A 17,276-nucleotide genomic window follows, 5' to 3' on the forward strand; every position below is an offset into this window, starting at 1 on the left:
ATATTGAACATCATCAGTCTTCAGGCCAGAGGTTCTCAAACCGCTGGAAGACCACGAGTGAGTTGGCCACAGCTGAACCATTGTGTCATATTGCACAGTTAAACGTACAAACCCATTTGTTCTGTTTGTACTTCTGTGTGCACAGACGTCTCAGCATGCTAGAGACCGCTAGAGTGTGCTCAATTATAAGTCTGATAGGAAGCACACATCGTGGTGCATAGGGAGTGTTCAAGGTTGCCGAAAGTTTATTTTTTCCACTAAATTAGGGAGCTAGTGCTCTTGTCATTATAGATCAAAGTTAATTGACCTCATACCATTAGCATCAGTATAGTTACAGCACAGAGTTTGTACAAAAAGCTGGAGAAATTACAACTGGGGCGTTTCATTTTGACTAGTCTGTGTGCGTACGCTGCAGTTTCACACTTCAGGTGAGGAGCAGCTGTGCAGATTATGAAGATTTCACGCGAAAGTTTGTTGCCTCGGATCACGCTCAGGCTCCAATATATTCTGTTTCAAACCAGTCTTCGCTCTTCTCCCTCTTTCTTCTCTTTTCTCTATTTTTCTTCTTTCTACCAATTTACTAGTTTGATGAATGTTCAGCCACGGCGTTTTCTATAAAACATAATTGACAGCTAATAATACTTTGCACCTTTTTAGCCTGGCGTAGTTGATGTTTTCAAAGCCTTTATAAACATTAGCGGAATCAAGCATCACCCAATCAAATAGGCCAGTATTATTCATGTATTTTGACAGATAAACTAAACTAGAAAAAGAAATCGGATAGCTTCCTTGCGACCACAAGACTGTGGAAAAGCCAAGACAAGAACATGTATCTTCTGACATCTATTCCTATGTTAAACCATACAATTTTTTTTCCAAATAAGTGTATGATTATCATTATGATTAAAGTGTTATGATTAACATTCTTTTGGGAATAGATAACATGACTTCTTTATATTTATACTAGAAGCTTTCAAGTGTAATATATCATCCTGAGTATGTTATAATAGGACTGACACAAACGGAGAGTGCACTTAAAAAAAAATCCTCCCTGCAGCTCAGCTGGATGTTAGCACAGTTATATAAAGCAATATGTGAAGTGAGAGAGAGAAACAAAGAATTGGAGAGAGAGGTGAGAAGATGCTGATAAAATCAGCAGAAAATATAGAGAATGACAGAAATAAAAAAAAAAAAGGAAGAAAAAATGGGAAGAAAGAGGAGTCAGGCTGGATTTATTCATACCCAGGACTAAATTGTTTATTATAGATATTTTGCATAGGATGTAATAATTAGACATTCTTTAGTAAAATAAGCATTTAGAACATAGAATCACACAACTTTGAAATAGAAATAAAAATCATGTTTCCTGTCACATTCTGTAAAGACTTTGCCATCAGTCTTGTCTATTTTTAAGGCATAATGGTAAGGGAATAGAAATACTCTGTATGTTTCATTATCACGATGCAATAATGTCATATATCAGTGTGTATCATACCTATTATATATCTGTGTGTTATCGGTGAATAGAAAATATTTGGAGAGAAAATTCTTAATTTGCCAGTGAATAGTAGCATCTCTGTAGAAGGACAGAGCCCCAAAATAACAATATCATGCAGAGAGTTATTGTAAATTAAATCACACCCCCCCCTTTTTTTTTCCTTGTAGTGTATGTCTTTGCAGTATCCTCTTTCAAGACTTTGGTATCACAAAATAACTGTTAGTGTTTAGTCACTTTCTGCACCAGTGATTCCATCTGCTGGGGATTCAATTGATTTTTCACATCTCAGCATAAGAAGGCCCAGACTGTGCCCTATTGCCTGTGAGTGTGTGGTGGCACCAGCAGTAAGGGATGTCAAGGCAAATGCTTTTTAGGACAAGAGCAATGATGATGGAAATACCACAGAGAGCTTTAAGGTTCCATGAAACTGCAGACCTCTTCTTATCTGAGCTGTTCAAAATGTGGACTTCATATGGCAAGAGGATTTGTGTTGTAGGATCTTGATGGTTTATTAATGTTTAAAAAAAACAAAGGTGTGTTACTGCTCCTTGGTTTGAAGTAACATTTATTTCCTTTTACATTTGGATTTAATCCTCAACTCTTTAAGCATGAAATTAATTCATATTATTTTTCTAATCCTATTAAAAGATACTCCTGGGAAGTGTCTCTCTCCTGGGAAGAGCAGAACGTTAGGGATAGATGTGGGAACAAGGAGATTGGCTGAGATTTTACCTTCTTAATGTATTGTGCCACTAGGCAGTATATTTATATTAACTGCATTTAATTGCTGTCAGGGCACTTAAAACTTGTGAACAGACTGAGAAGAATAAGAGATTCGCCCTGGGCCCTTGCTGCTCTCTTTTGTACCTCTCCAATCTAAGACTAAGACACAAAGAAGTGTCCATAGAAAAACTGGATATTTTAATACTGTAACTTTTCCTAAACTTATTTTCCAATGAAGGCAGGTCCCATATATTCTTGGAAGTGAATGAAGGTAGATTTTTTTTTTTTTTTTTACCAGTCAGTGAATTAGCAACAAACAATGATGTGTTATGCTTAGTTTCACTGAACAGCAAGATCTAGAGGGGCTGGACATAAAACCTAAACTTAGAGCAGATTCAATTTTATCCAATTCTCTTTTTGAGAAAAGTAAAAGATAAATCTGTACTTCTGAGACCTCAGAAAGGCAAACTGAAAAACTGAGGATATTTAGTGAGCACTGGGAAGCTTACATATTTGAACATGGAGGAGGCATATAATAACTTTGAATCAAAAAAGTTTTAGCAGCAAGCAAGATGATACTAGTAGGAAGGAGTATAGATCTCCCCGGAATGATATTCATCTTAAACTGTGTGTTAAAAGTAAGAAGAGAATCCATAAGGAATGCAAAAGGGGATTGATTAGGAGGAAGAATTATGCCCTGGAGGTTAAAAGATACAGAACTGAAGCAAGAATGGCCAAAAGCTGTGTTAAACCAGACTTTACTATTCATTTCAGTTCCCTGCAGAGCTCTTCAGCTTTGCAAACAAAAATTGAACAAGGAGGAAAAATTCTCCTCCTATGTCTTTTCCAAGGAGCATGCACACACTAAGTAGAGGCATGTGTGATGGCTTTAAACAACTGATCAGGAAAACCCACCTCATACACCTGAGAGCATGTTAGTTGTTACTGAGAAGTGCTGAAAGAGGAGTTGCAGTCCCGCTACTTCATCGTGCTTTCTCCCTCTGCCAAAATCTGCGTTGTAGTATGTTTTGTAAGAACCTCTTCAGGGGGCTTGTTTTGTTTGCTAGTAGAACATCAATAAACAAAGTTTAACACAAGCCCTCTGGCTTGCCATCCAGAGAGCTGGGCTAAATGGAACTTGTATGTGGCATTACACTTTAGTGCCATGGCAGAGAGGAAAAATGTCTCAGAAAAAAGGCGAGACGAGAGGAGAGTCATGTCTGTAGGACTCCTGCCTCTTTTACTGTCCTGTTTGGAAGGCATGTAATAAATTCAGGGGGAAGTTACAGGACAAAAAAGAAAAGTAAATGGTCTCAGAGTCAATGAAGATGAGTTTACTTCTGTAGAATTCATTTTAATCTCAGTGTCGTTAAGAAAATTAGCGGTCACTTTCTGACTTTAATCTCTCTGGCTTTTAGTTCTCCATCTATAAAATGGGAAGAGTAATTTTTCTCCTGGTGGAGGCCGTGTATGTGAAAATACATGCGTGCTTGCCATAAAGCACGATGAAACTGGTGACACAGAAATCAATCGTTTTATTGTCAGTGCAGGAATGTGGAGTGTGTGAGAACAAGGTTTGGAATGATGCGTTCACTGAACAGTATTTAATATGTAAATGTTTGTAGAGTGTGAGGCTGTGATTTTGTAGGGAGGAAAAAAAGACAAGCAATAATAATGTTTAAGATTATACTATATTGGCGTTTCATGGAGAAACTGAAGGCTGTACAAATAACCTTAAGACCAGTGTTTTCTTTGTTTTTTAAGTATTTTTGTCAGTTTGTGAGTGATTGACTTGGCAATCTTTGTATACTTCAGACTTATTTTAGTGTATCATATATATCTGCACATATGGAGAGAGACAGAGTTTTATTATGTATGTATATACCAGAAAAAATACTGTTAGGATAGGATTAGCCTTGCGTTATAGTCTCTTACCCAAACAGGTATGGCTCAACCGATGAGCTCTCTGCCAGTGAAATAATCACAGTATGCAAGCAAAGAAACCATTCACAGGCTGAGATTAACATTGTGCCTAAAGCAAGAAAATTATGCATGGAACATCAAAAGTCATGAATGTCCTAGAAATGAATGCTACTGGGATCAGCAGGTTACTGACAGTTTAGGACTTGGGTTTCTCTCCTGCCACAAAATCCTGCAGGACCACCCAGCAAGAGTTCCACACTGAGATGAGGTTGCTGCGTGTGGAAGCGCGTGTCTGCCCCTACACTTGCTTGTTCGTAGACAAGCATCTTTGTGAGGCTATGCAGTAAGGAGGCTGATGGGTAGACTTGGTTGTTGACCTTTAACAGCATTTCACTGCTAAAATTCCTAATTGCTGTTTCAAGGAGAGAAGTTTAAGACTGAAATACTCTGGTTTACGTGCACACATACCGCTCAGTGCACCGCATCGGCGTGCAACAGTACCGTTCCTTCCACCAAGGACTGGGGAGCGAGAGTCACTCAAACTAAAGTCAGGCTTTACTCAGAGTTTCACTGGACTCAATGTAAAATTGTTTAAGTGAAGCCTGGGGGTGCCAAATGGTACCCTTGGGGCACGGGGTGGTATTCGTATCCCCAGGGGCCTTCTGAGTGTGAGTCTCTGGATGTGGGCAAAGATAATGTTATTGCAATTACGCTAAGATGTCAATAAAAACTTTGCCAAAGAAAGTAGTCATTTAACATTTCAATCTTTATTTTATGCTATAATATTCAAATGAGGATTTTGTAAATTCTAGTTGAGGGAAAACAGTAAAGTTAATAGGCTGCAGGCTTTGATAAACAATGAGCAAAAAGAGAAGCTTCCACTATTTATATTACATATTATTTCTATAGCATTGTACAAAAATATCTTCATGTTTGCTTTGTACATTCTGCTGGGTGTATACCTCAAATTTACAGCGTGATTGTAAATTCTTTCAAGGAAGACACAGCACTTCGGCAGCTCACTGGCTTCTGTGATATAAGCGCAGTTTCTTCTGCGCTGGTTCTTTTGTCTGTAACGTAGCTTTTGTTGCTCGTCTAAAAGGAATAGTGGATTAAAGTGAAATAAAACTATAAAACGTGCTTTGTAAACAGTATTATTTCAGCAATACTGCTCATAATGTTAAAGTACAGAGTTAGGGGTTTGTTTTTCTTAGTTTCTTTTTTCTTTTTTTTTTAACGCAAATGATGAGCTTTTGAAATGATCATGCAAATATCATAGATATTCCAGTACATCCGCAGTTCAGCTCTTCCTCCCGTTCCTCTGAGATTCATATAAAATTTGACTGGGTTTTTTTCCCCTTTATTTTCTACCTTTAAATATTGTAAATCAAACAGTCAACACATTCAAAACATATCAGTTCTTTGAATCCTTTGGGAAGACTCCCTACTGTGCTCTCTGAATTTTTAAGCTTTTCAGCATCTCATATGACAAGTATGTTTTCTTCCAGTGGACACGTGCAATGCAGAGTCTGACAGCTTTTTCCCAACTCTGTCGCTCAGAACGAACTTCAGCATTGCTGCATCAACTTCTTTTTGATAGCTGGAAGTGTTCAGGTCTTTCTCAATGAATCCTGTAACCATAATTCTTGCACTGGAAGAATAAATACAAATTATGGCAGCCCCTCGGTTAATCTTTCCTCATGTTCAGCTTTGCTTGCAGGCTGGAGACACCAAGGTAGCATGGGTTTTTTTCAGGCTTGCTCTATGTGCTCCCTCTAGTGATCCAACCACATAAAACAGTTCCTTCTGAGGGGGGAGAGCTGGAATTTCCCAGGTGGCTCACAAAACGTTTAATGAAGTGTGTAGCACAACCATTTCATTACAACATATTGTGTACTTTTGCCTTTAATAACTGCATTCCTCATCCAAGAAGTCTCTGTAGCTTTCAAAAATGAATTACAGTGGTATTATTTTTCTCAGAATATATTTTTCCATGACAAGAATAGCACTTTCCTAAACTATTGTATTTATTAGCAACCTGTTACCCTCTGACACTACTGTCATTTTCATCAGCCTTGATAAAGTGAGTATAATTTAAAATCTCTTTAAAAATTATTAAACCAGTTTTATTTTATTGGTTTCTCTTTTTTTAGTTGTGTTGAAAGCAAGAAAATAAGTCTGTAAAAAAATTAGAATTTTTATTCTGATTTTATGGCAGTCGAAAAATCAGACTAGCCTGAGGGTGAATACTCTTCCATGGTGGGACAGAGGAATTGTACTGTCCTGAAGAAGAACAGCCTGACTTAGGTGTTCTCCATCTCCAAGCCAAAGTATGAAGCTCAGTGCTCCTATTCCTAGGTGGCTACTGCTTCAGCTTCAGCAAGAACTGCTGCTCTTCCTGACCATTTAGAGGCACTGAATCTGTAGAAACAGAGGCCCATGCACAATTTTTTGCTGCTTTGCTCCCTCATTGTTTTTGCCCATGCCTATTGTCTGCTGCATTTTCTCTTTTCACTGAGGATGTGAAGATATGTATCAAGATGCTATATAGGTAGGGCAGAAGATCTTGTGCTTACTTTCTACACAACAAGTGAATTTTTCCCTGTTAGAGGGATATAATGATGGCAATAAGGGAATTTATTCCTTCAAAATAATAATAAAAAGAACATAATTAATACATTGACTCCCTGTACCTTACAGTACATCTGCTTAAATAATCGTTCTTAAGTTTTTGACAACAGCATAGTTACTGGTGGACAGAGCTGCAAATTAGTTACCGCTGGCACCTCTTAGCAAGGCTGAGGAATTAAGAGGCAAAGAGATTGAGCTGCCTTTTGATCCAGAAGTCGTCCTTCTGAAATATGCTCTTACATCTTTGGAGAAATCATGTGTGACCTAGTTGCTCTGGACAGGGATAGGATGCAAACTCCTTCCAAAGAGATCCTTTCAGCATGGATGTTCAATCCCCTGTAATAAATAAGTGTCCTTACGAAAGGCTTCATCCATTGTGTAATTAAAAGGAGCTAGAAGAGTTGTGATTGAAATAATTTCATTTCTCATACATTTGCATAAAACTATTAGAACAAATTTATTTTTTTTTTTAACTGCGGCTTTATTCCCTGTATCAGAATTCTGTCCTTAGAGCATCACAGAATTGGGTTTCACGTTCAGTTCTTGACAGATATTTGAAAGGGGCACTTCTGTTGTAATCACAGCAGCAGCTGCAGCTACAGCTCAGCTTCCCTTGTTTACAGTGTGAATGTCATCCTCTTCATTACAGCCAAATTCTGCCCTTTTTGGACAAACTTTAGCTCCCCATGAACTTCAGCAAATGCTGAGACTGTGTACAGCAGCCCCCAGACATGTGCCAGTGTCAATGTTTTAATAAGTGTTTGTTTATTCATAAAGTCCAGTGTACAAACAGCATCCAGTTCTTCTGGTGCTGGTTCAATATTTCTCAAATCGATGGGTACAAGCCTGGGCCCTTAACTTGCCAGGAACCAGGGCATTTAAATGAACTATGCTTGGACAGCAGATTGGATAGCTGCTCACATGGAGTTTTGCTTGATGTACACAATATCTCTGATAGGTCCCAGAGGTATTAAATCTAATGTGCATGTGTGATTAATCTGTGCATGCACAGTGAATCTTACTGGCCCAGGGAAAAAAAAAAAAAGTGATATGTAATTATTTCATTAGCAGCTAGCAATATTGAAACCATCTATAGTAAAAGCAATCTGCAATTAGCCTGGCAGCAAACTTTGTCCATTGCTATTGTACATTAATATTTCCATATTTTCTGCTAAAGTCTCTCTCAAGTCATTCCTGTAGTTGAAGGGAGAAAAAAAAAAAACCTTAGAAAATTTCCGATTGTAAGTCCTTGATTCTTTATGTCAAGCAAATAGCAAATGAAAGAAAGAAAACTGTGTAGACTGGCTTCCTTGTGCAAGCTAGAGACAAAGGGGGTATGAGACCACTGAAGGATTCCAGGTCTACCAAAACATATGTAGTTGCTGAGTGGATTGTTCACGTCAGCTAGGCATAAGTATCTCTAGAGATGAATAGGCAAAAACTGTAGCAAACAGCTTCTCCTCATGCAGACATGGAGGCAAAAGGGCTGAAAGAGTTTTCTGTAAACTTTTAATAAAGATGACAGTGCAGGTAAGATCTGTACATATTAAGATTTTCTAACCCTTTGCTTGAGTGCTTCGTAAAAACCAAACAAAAACCCCAAACACACATGCACGCCATACCACCCCAAAAAAATAAAAAAAAAGTTTTGTGGATATCAAATAGAACCAGCCCAGCAAACAAGAAAGCTGCACTGCAGAAATCCGCTGAAGGCTGTGGGATTCACCAAGGGGTGATGGAGTGGAAACCTGATCCAAAGGAAGACTTACCAGCAGAACTGAAATAGATCTGAGCATATCTTCCCTATAATCATGACACAGCTATTCAAGGGTACATTCTTTCTTCTTTTTTTTTTTTTTCTCCCCCAAATGGAATTATATCTTTGTTTTCCCTTTCCCCGAAATTGGGCAATAGCTACTTTGTCCATACTGCTGTTTGATCCAGGCAGCAGTTTGATATTTTTCACTCTGTTTTTGGCATCGTGAATGCTTTGCTGAAAGTAGTTGCCCCTCCTCTGCAAATCACAAGGTAACTAATACTGAATCTTCTTCCCTCATTTGTGAGCTGAGGCCAGAGTTTTAGTGGAAGTTGAACTTGTTGAGAATGCAAAGCCAATGCTTCCACATATTTTAAGTAAGATAAAGGCAAATTTCTGTTTTAATGTAATGCCTCCAGCCCTCCTCCCCAAACCGGCAAAGAATAACGCAACAGAGGGGGTTGATCTTAAGAGTTACATCAGTCAAATGGTGCTCCAAAGCAAGGGAGCAGCTCAAATACAATTTTAGCACCTCTGTCTTTCAGAACTCAGTTGGATGTAATGTCTACATCAAGGAACTGACAGAATGAAGCTAACTGGTGTGAAAAAACCCCACTCCTTCTGAAGAAGCTTCTAAATACCAGTTGTCTAAATCTATTGATAAGCAGGGATGCATTATTAATGAAGCCTCCAGCCTGCCTAGTGCTGCTCAGATGGTTCAAGCATTTAGCAGGAAATATTTCTGTGAAGTGCTGCACGGAATAATGACAGTGTCTGTCTTAAATCGAACAAATGACTGTAGCAAGCTCTGGGGAGGCTCAGAGCAAGCAGATGCTTTCCAAGTGAAAGGCAGTGGGGTACCACCTGCTGTAGGCAGGCAGGCAGGAACAGTCCACTAAATATTGACTTGTTAATAATTCAAGACAACAGGAACCCCTAGCTCTTCAAGCATGGCACTGCCCCTTCATCATGTGGCTTTTCATCACCCTAATGAGCTACTTGAAGAATCAGACACTGAAATGTCTTGCAGATATTCCCCAAAGACTGGGACTCAAGCTGCTGTAATTCTGAATAAGTTGGCGGCAGTACACAAAATCAAGAGAATTTTAAAAATAGCAGGATCAGTGCTTTAGCTAAATATTGCTGTTTGTTACACATTGCTGAGTAGTAACTCAGTCTGCAGTGTGTATGGTTCCTGGAGCAGAATGCCCGTCTCCTGTGATATTTCTATTACTAAAAATAATTTACATTCCAGTTTATTACTGGTGTATTGATAGTTTTATTTGCAACAAGAAGAAGAACGCTATGAAAATCTACAAGAGGTTACTTGCAACTGGAATTCTCAATTAATACTTTCTAAAAAGGATCTTGCTTTTGTGATGAGTATGTGTTTGGGACCTTCCACAATTTGTACCTTCTTCATGGATGTTAAATCAGCATTTGCAAATGAATACTCTTCAATTGAAATAATTGAAATTGAATAACCCATTCACAACGAATAACCCTTCAACAGTTAGCAGAGCTTCTACTCAGACTTTGTTGGCTTCCTGGTCTGCTATCAACAACAGCAGTTTGCCCTGCTTGAACACTGCAGCTTTACGATGAAATGCAGGAGCTCCTGTATTCGTAGGATATATCCTAGTGATTGTTGCTGTTGCTTCTCTTTCAAGACGCAACCTTAACAGAACCTTCTCTTTCAGTCCCAATTTTTTAAGATGTTTTTCTTCCCCAAATATATATTTTTTCATTTATTTTGGAATGATCAAGTAATATTCTATTACGAGATGTTTCTTGTTTGCATGATTTTCCCAGCTGACAAAGTCAAGTTATCACTCGGCTACCGGACTTCTTTGCAAACTTCACAGGGCATTTTGCTGCGCTTAATCAAGCTGACCAGGCTTCACTCTGTGAACAGTCTTAATAATTCCAAATGGAATTTAATAGACTGTTCATAAAACAAGTGATTATCTATACTTAAAATAATGGCAAATTCATCAGTGTTGCTATGAAGAGAGTTCTTCCTCCATGCCACAGTGAATGAAAGTGTCTTGTGACTTTCCAGCACTGAGCACAAAGCTTTATTTAAAAGAGCAGCGAGTGTGTGTGACTTTCTCAGCTGAACTTTTGAGCTTCTGCTTACAGCCTGTCAAGTTTTTGGTCATTTGTATGCATTAATAGTGCTCGGATGCGTCAGGACTTAGAAAATGACCTGGGTCCCTTACTGAGCTAACTGAAGTTGCCCCCACACTTCCACAAACTTTATACTTTTTTCTGTCATTTGTGTTGTTAGAACATCTTGGTAATCTATACTTCTGTAATCAGTGGTGGCTGGTCTTACTGGACCAGCTGGAACTGATATGCATAAAATCACTCTGTAAAGAAACCCCAGGAATTTAAAACTGCAAACTCCAGTCTTTTCCCGGGTATTGTTTGTTTTTTCTTGAGAAGGTCAGCAGGATAGAAAATATCTTTTAATTTCTTTGTAGGATGGGAATACGTGGGGTTTATTACAAGTAAAACTAACCGTGTCTTTAACGCATTTACCTTTGCCTAGGACGCTATTTTATATTGTGGCTGTAGTAGTTTGTTCACATCATTTGTATCGTTCTTTTAGATTCTCTTCTCCGCTTCTCCGCTGCAGCTATTGCAGAAAAAACTGTGATAATATCCGTGCATCATAAATGATATAGGGAGATGAGAGAAGTCTACTCTGCAAAAGTAAATTTGCTAAAACAGCTAGAGATTGTGGCAAAGCTCTTTTGAGATGCTGAGTCGATAGGTGTCTTCAGCACCACTGATCCAGTTACTGCTGGCAAATCCTCACCCCCAGCTCTTTCACGGTTACAGCACTGGTTGGCCTGTATTGTTTCCCTGACTTGCTCAGCATCCCTCCCTGAGTCAGGGCAACAGTGTTAGCAGTACAGCTCTATTGTCCTTACATATATGCAGCTGTCATTGCAACACTGAGGCAAATATTACCCTTTCTGCTTCTCCCAAAATACAGTTGCTTCCACTACACAGAACTGATGTTCTTTGCATGCAAGGTAGAAGCAATATGAGCTTTTATTGAAATATTTTTTTTGCTCAGACAAAATCCTGATTTATGATAGATTGGTTGTCTGGTCAGACATTATTGCTAGAGAATATAATTTCTTTTGCAGCTTAAAAATCTCCTTATCCTGCTTGCTAGAAGATAGTTCATTAACATTTCCTCATAGCTTTTAATTTGTTGACTACAAGAGGTTTGGGCTAGTCCTTAATGTTGTTTGGTGAGGAAAAGCAGAGGTAGATGATCCTTGATTATGCAGTCCTTCCCTCTAGTGAGTGGCTTTGCGCATAGTGAGGAGTTTGAGTATGAACACAATTGTACCTGTAGAAGTGTAAGAATCAGCCTGTCTCAGTACATGAAGAGTGGGCCTTTGTGGCTGAACGAGGACACTTATGTCATCTGAAGTTGTCCTTTCCAAACTGCCTTAACACACTTTCATCTCATAGTGCACTTTCATACAAATTAGTTCTGGGATAAACTTGAAATGCCAGAGCATTGGCCTGCCACAGTGTCCTAGATGTTTCTTTCTCCATTTTGCTAGTGGAGATTGCTGGTACTTCCAAAAATGGTGCACGTTCCCCAGTATGACTTCAGATAAGATAAGGATGAAAAATGTCAAAACTTCTAATGAACAGATACATGTAAAAGCAGAACCAGATGTAGATTTGTGTTACGTAGGTAGCTGTAAAACTTGTAGATACTGGCAGATGATAATGCTTATGCTTATGTGCTTGTTTGCCTGTTCATTTTGCGTGCAGAATAGGGGGTCTGATTCAAATCTTTTGGAGGTGGCAACAAGTGCTTATATTTTTTCTTTATTTATTTTATATTTGAGGAAACCAAGGAATTAAAAGCCCAGATCAGGGCTTAGACTACAACAGAATATAAATAGGTAGCAGTAGGTCACAGACCTGTATAAGAAAGCGAGCTGAGCCTAGTTAGTAGCTTCACCAGCAGTTCATTTTCTTGCTGGGATCAGCTCTTGCCTTCCTGTTCTTGCTGTTCCTCAAACTTGAGCCAACAGACAAGAATTATAGCCCAGCAGTTAGGCTGCAATATACCTATATTTTGTCCCACCATCTTTCTCCCTTCCTGGCAAGAAGAGAAATTGTGTTTGTCTTAATGGCAAGGATGAATAATCATGTAGGTTCTGTGGACAAATTGCACACTTAGTCACATTCAGCTGTGTTATACAAAAAGAGAGCTAAAATAGTTTATAACAAATGGAAGTGTGGGAGACTGAGACAAAGATTGTCTGTCTGAGATGTTCTGATAGTGACAGAGAAGTTCCCCCAAAGGAGACCCCCTAAACTAGAATCATCTGGTGATCACAGCCTTGGACCAGCCTTGCTGAGACCATATATTGGCGTAAGTTGTACAGTTGAGTTGTCTCACTGAATGTTTTTACTATATAAAAATAAAATGCTAATAAATGCAAGATGGATAAAACATAGGCAAGGAGCTGCATGGTCTACCACAAACTCATCACTAACATCGTTCGTTATTGGCAAAACTGAGTATGTAAGCAACGTGAAGGGGCATCTGGTTTCTGTAATGTAAAACTTGTGTTTGTGTACACTAACGAGAGGATAAGGTGAACCACCTGGCTTCTGAAAATAGCTGTCTAAATACACCCTGCCTTTGCAGACAAGACAGCAAGCAAAACAAGGTAATAAATTTTTAAGTCAGAGACTGAAAATTTGGTCCCCAATTTTATTTTCAAATAGATGTTACTTTCAAAGTATGTGACTACAAAGTGGCGACTACACGTTTGTCTTGCCTACAATGGTATTACTAAATATTGATCACTTTTCTGCTTTCTAAATTAAATGGTGGAATAAACAGCAATCTGGTTTTCTCAAAATATTGCTATGTGTTGTCAGATCCTGAGCTGTCAACAGAATATGTGACACTGTTGAGGAGTTATATGCATGCAGTTTGCATGTTTCAATATGCTTCACTAGTAGAAGCAATAAATTGCCGAATTCCTCACCAACACTGCCAAGTAGACAGGATTTAAGGAGGAGAACATAATGGTGTTATTCAAGAGTGCCTTTGATCATGAGAAGCTTAAGCTTTTGAAATATCTTGCAACTGGCTAGCTTAGAATGAAATTTTTAAAGGCTGCAAGGATCTTAAAGCCTTCAAAGGTGTGCTTTCTGTCAAAAATCACTGTGATTGCTCAGCTATGTGAGGCTTTGCTAACAGAAGAAATACTTGCCTTGTACGTCAACATTAGCATCTCTGAATGCCAGAAGTACTGTCAGTAAATTAGTTTTAAATGCCCATTGAACTCTGTAGCCATTGGCCTAGTAGACCTGCCAGGGCCCCATCAGTGCAGCTACCAGGGAAGTATGTTGAAGAAGATGCTGCAAGGGTCTGGGAGTAAGCACAGCTGGCAGAGAGGACTCCCTGCACCACTAGATAGTTGTTTGGAATCAGATATTGCATAGCCAAGAGTAGCAGAGACATAATTAAGGCTGAAATAGGCATTTCTTAAAATGTCTTGCTGTGCTTTTAACCAAGCAGAAAATAAGGCCCTCGTTTTCCAATAACTTTAATATGATCAGAAATAACACTCCAAAAATCTCCATCAAAACATCAGAGGAATCCCAACACACTCTTCGCGGTGCTGAAAGGGAGCAGAATAAAGTATGCCTTTTTATTAATTCAGACTTTTTCTGTGATTAAAATTGTAACTAGTTTTCCTCTATAAAACCAATTTTGCTTCATCTGCAGTTACTCATGCAAGTGCTGCTTTGACAAAGGAGAAGAGAATTGGGGGGAATTCTGCATTGTAGTAGTGCATGAGATTGCATGTCCTCCAGCGACACTTCCTGCTCTATTGCAGATTACGTCTGTCGTTCCATTTTAAAAGTCTCTATTCTGCCCTTCCTCACATCCCCGCTGATTTAATTTTTTTCCCCTCTGAAGAGAGAATAGTGCTACAGAATGCAATAGGTTAGGAATACATATATTCAGTACCACTTCTCAAGCTGAAGCTGATCTCATTTTTCTTTAACTGTGTATCGAGACTCTCCAAATGCAAAACCAAAAATATCCACAAAACTTAGGCCATTAGACATGCAAGCACTTGTGGTGATTTTGCAAGTAGGTTGACTAATAGGTTTGGGTTTTTTAGCTGGAAAAAGAACCAGCTGTTCTATCAGGCCAGTGGAAGAACAGTCTTCCCTGCTGATGTTGCCCATCTCCTAGTCCTACAGCTGACTGTGGCCTTGGGCATGTCCTTTCCTCACTCAGACTTCTAGGTGTAGGGCCTCATTTAAGTTATTTTCATGGAATGAATCACTAAGTGTGTTACATGGGGCTGCTCTAAGAACTCATTAGGAGAATGTTTTGAAAGGATGATCTAGATGAGCTAAATATTCTTGTGTCATGATCAGGACTTATTATACCTTATAGACAAAAGTGCAATATCATACACCTGAACCTACACCAACCGCTCATGCTTAGTATCTATCAGAATGCTTTTCTTTTTGTATATAATATTTTAGTTTGCATGGGAGAATAATTTTTAAAATGTCAATTTTCTAACCAGGAAATAAATAACAGCATCCTTCGGAATGTGAGATAGCAGTGTCACTATCCCCAGGAACATTGTTTTAACAAATGCCTGTTCCACACTAACTTCACTTAAGGCAAGAATGTCTTTTTATTGAAGCCTTTCCCAGTGTCCTTTTTGTTTGGTACGAGCTCCTCAAATTTGGCACGGTGAAACAGCTAAACAACTTCTAAAGTATAATGCCTGGATTTTAGCTTGGTGAGTACTCCAAACTTGTGATCTGTTCCCTCCCCACCCCATCTTGGTTTTGTTCGGTGGGTTTTTTGATTGGTGTTTTTTGAGTTTTTTGCTTTCTTAATATTAGAGAGGCAAGTACTGAAATTTTGTTCCAATTATTTGGACTAGCCAGATCTAGGCTATACAGAGAATAAGAATAAAAGGTCAGACCCAATTCTGTCACCACAAGATATGAGCAATTGCGTATGACTTTAATAGACACTATCTACATCGTGGGCCAGAAAAATAACATCCAGAATTCCAGACCAATGCAGATAAAACCATGTAGATGGACAGATGTGATCTCATGAAGTTAGAATAGTTATGTTCAAATTAACTTTTTTTTTTTTCCATATTTGTTAAAAAGTAAGTGCTCCTGGATCTCTCTCTATTCAAATAAGAAAAATGAAGCAAGGAAAGTTATGTGGACCAAACAAAACTCTTGCTACCTAGATACTCTCTGTGAGAACCTTCACAGGATTGAGGGTCTTGCCTTGTGGAGCTTTGCAAGAGTGTGAAATGAGGAAAACATGCAAGACACTACTGAACCCACAAAGAGATGGACCTTCAGAGTCTTTCTATCTTTATACGCAGGCTAGCAGGCATATATGGATGTGGACAATAAAGAGAGCAGAAAGCTATTTCCACACAAGTATCTGTCAAAGGGAGATGTGGAGAGCATGATGCAGTGTAAGCATTGTACAGAATACATTACATTTATCCATAGATAAATAAATTCTGTCATCGGTGGCATTACAGTTGTGATGGTCTAAAGACAGAAATGAGGTAAGGCTTGTAGGAAAAAGCAGTATCTTCCATTAGGTCTCCAGTAGAGAGAAGCTTTCAGCTGCACGGCCCTCTTCCTCGCACTTTGTCTACTTCTATAATGCACTGTAACAAGGTGGATCCATTACCCACTCCAGCAAGGGCTGGAGCGCTGAGAGCCGCTGGCTAGTGGGGAAGATCCTCTTTTAGTGAGGCAACCTTGAGTATAACAAAGAGGAGGAAACAGTGAATGGACAGGTGAAGAGACCATGCAAAAGGAAACTGAAGGTCTGTACTTGGAAAGATGATATAAGCTGGGATGTATGCTTTATTAAAAATCCTTTTTTTTTCAGTTTAAAAAAACCTTAGGAGATGTCTCTTTACAGTGACTATGTAGTAAAAAAACCTTAGGAGATGTCTCTTTACAGTGACTATGTAGTTTAGTGCAGTTAGTTAGACATTCTATTGCCTCATAACCATGTTATGTTTTGGGTTGGGAAATGCTATTTCCCGTTCCAGAAAATTACTGTTATCTTTTTCAATTATTAGCATACCACTGCCTTACCATTACCTGCCCCATCTGGCTTTTAAACAGAGTATCAGTTGCAAATTACCTTATAATGCAGAGGAAAACTTGTTGGCTCATAAAAATACCTGAAGTACTTTTTTTGTGGTAAAAGAGGGAAAATATTCTTATCTTGAACTCATATCAGTTCTGATATATTAGACCTCAGATCACATTATGTTCATTCTCTCTCCTTCTCTTTTCTCTTTTTTCTTTTTTTTCCTCAGATTTTGCTCAGGACTGTCACTTTATTGCAACTTTCAGAAGTGACTGGATGCTTCTTTCATTGAACTGTTCTTTCTAAATGGTCTATTTTTAATACTATTCTTCCTTTCATTAGCAATTTTAGGTATTTGATACTACCTTTCTTTAATAACATATTGAGTAAAAAAGTTTTAACAGCAAAGGCAATTGGTCAATGAGAACACAGCCATGGTATTTAGCCTGGTTCCATGTTTCATTATAAAAAATTTTAGCAGAAAAAGGACTCTTACTCCTTTTTTTCCCATCTTCCTTTTAAAGAACTAGTGCATTTTTAAGTATATCTTAAATAAGTTTGTAATTTTT

At 38.5% G+C, this 17,276-nt stretch overlaps 1 protein-coding gene across 2 annotated transcripts in view; it reads left to right on the forward strand.

The window, feature by feature from the left end:
- TTC29 (tetratricopeptide repeat domain 29) overlaps positions 1-17,276 on the forward strand; it is a 348,965-nt gene that overhangs the window by 146,457 nt on the left and 185,232 nt on the right. The gene's annotated exons all lie outside the window — the stretch shown is intronic.

The sequence above is a fragment of the Grus americana genome, chromosome 4 (genome assembly GCF_028858705.1).
Source record: "Grus americana isolate bGruAme1 chromosome 4, bGruAme1.mat, whole genome shotgun sequence".
NCBI lineage: Eukaryota > Metazoa > Chordata > Aves > Gruiformes > Gruidae > Grus > Grus americana.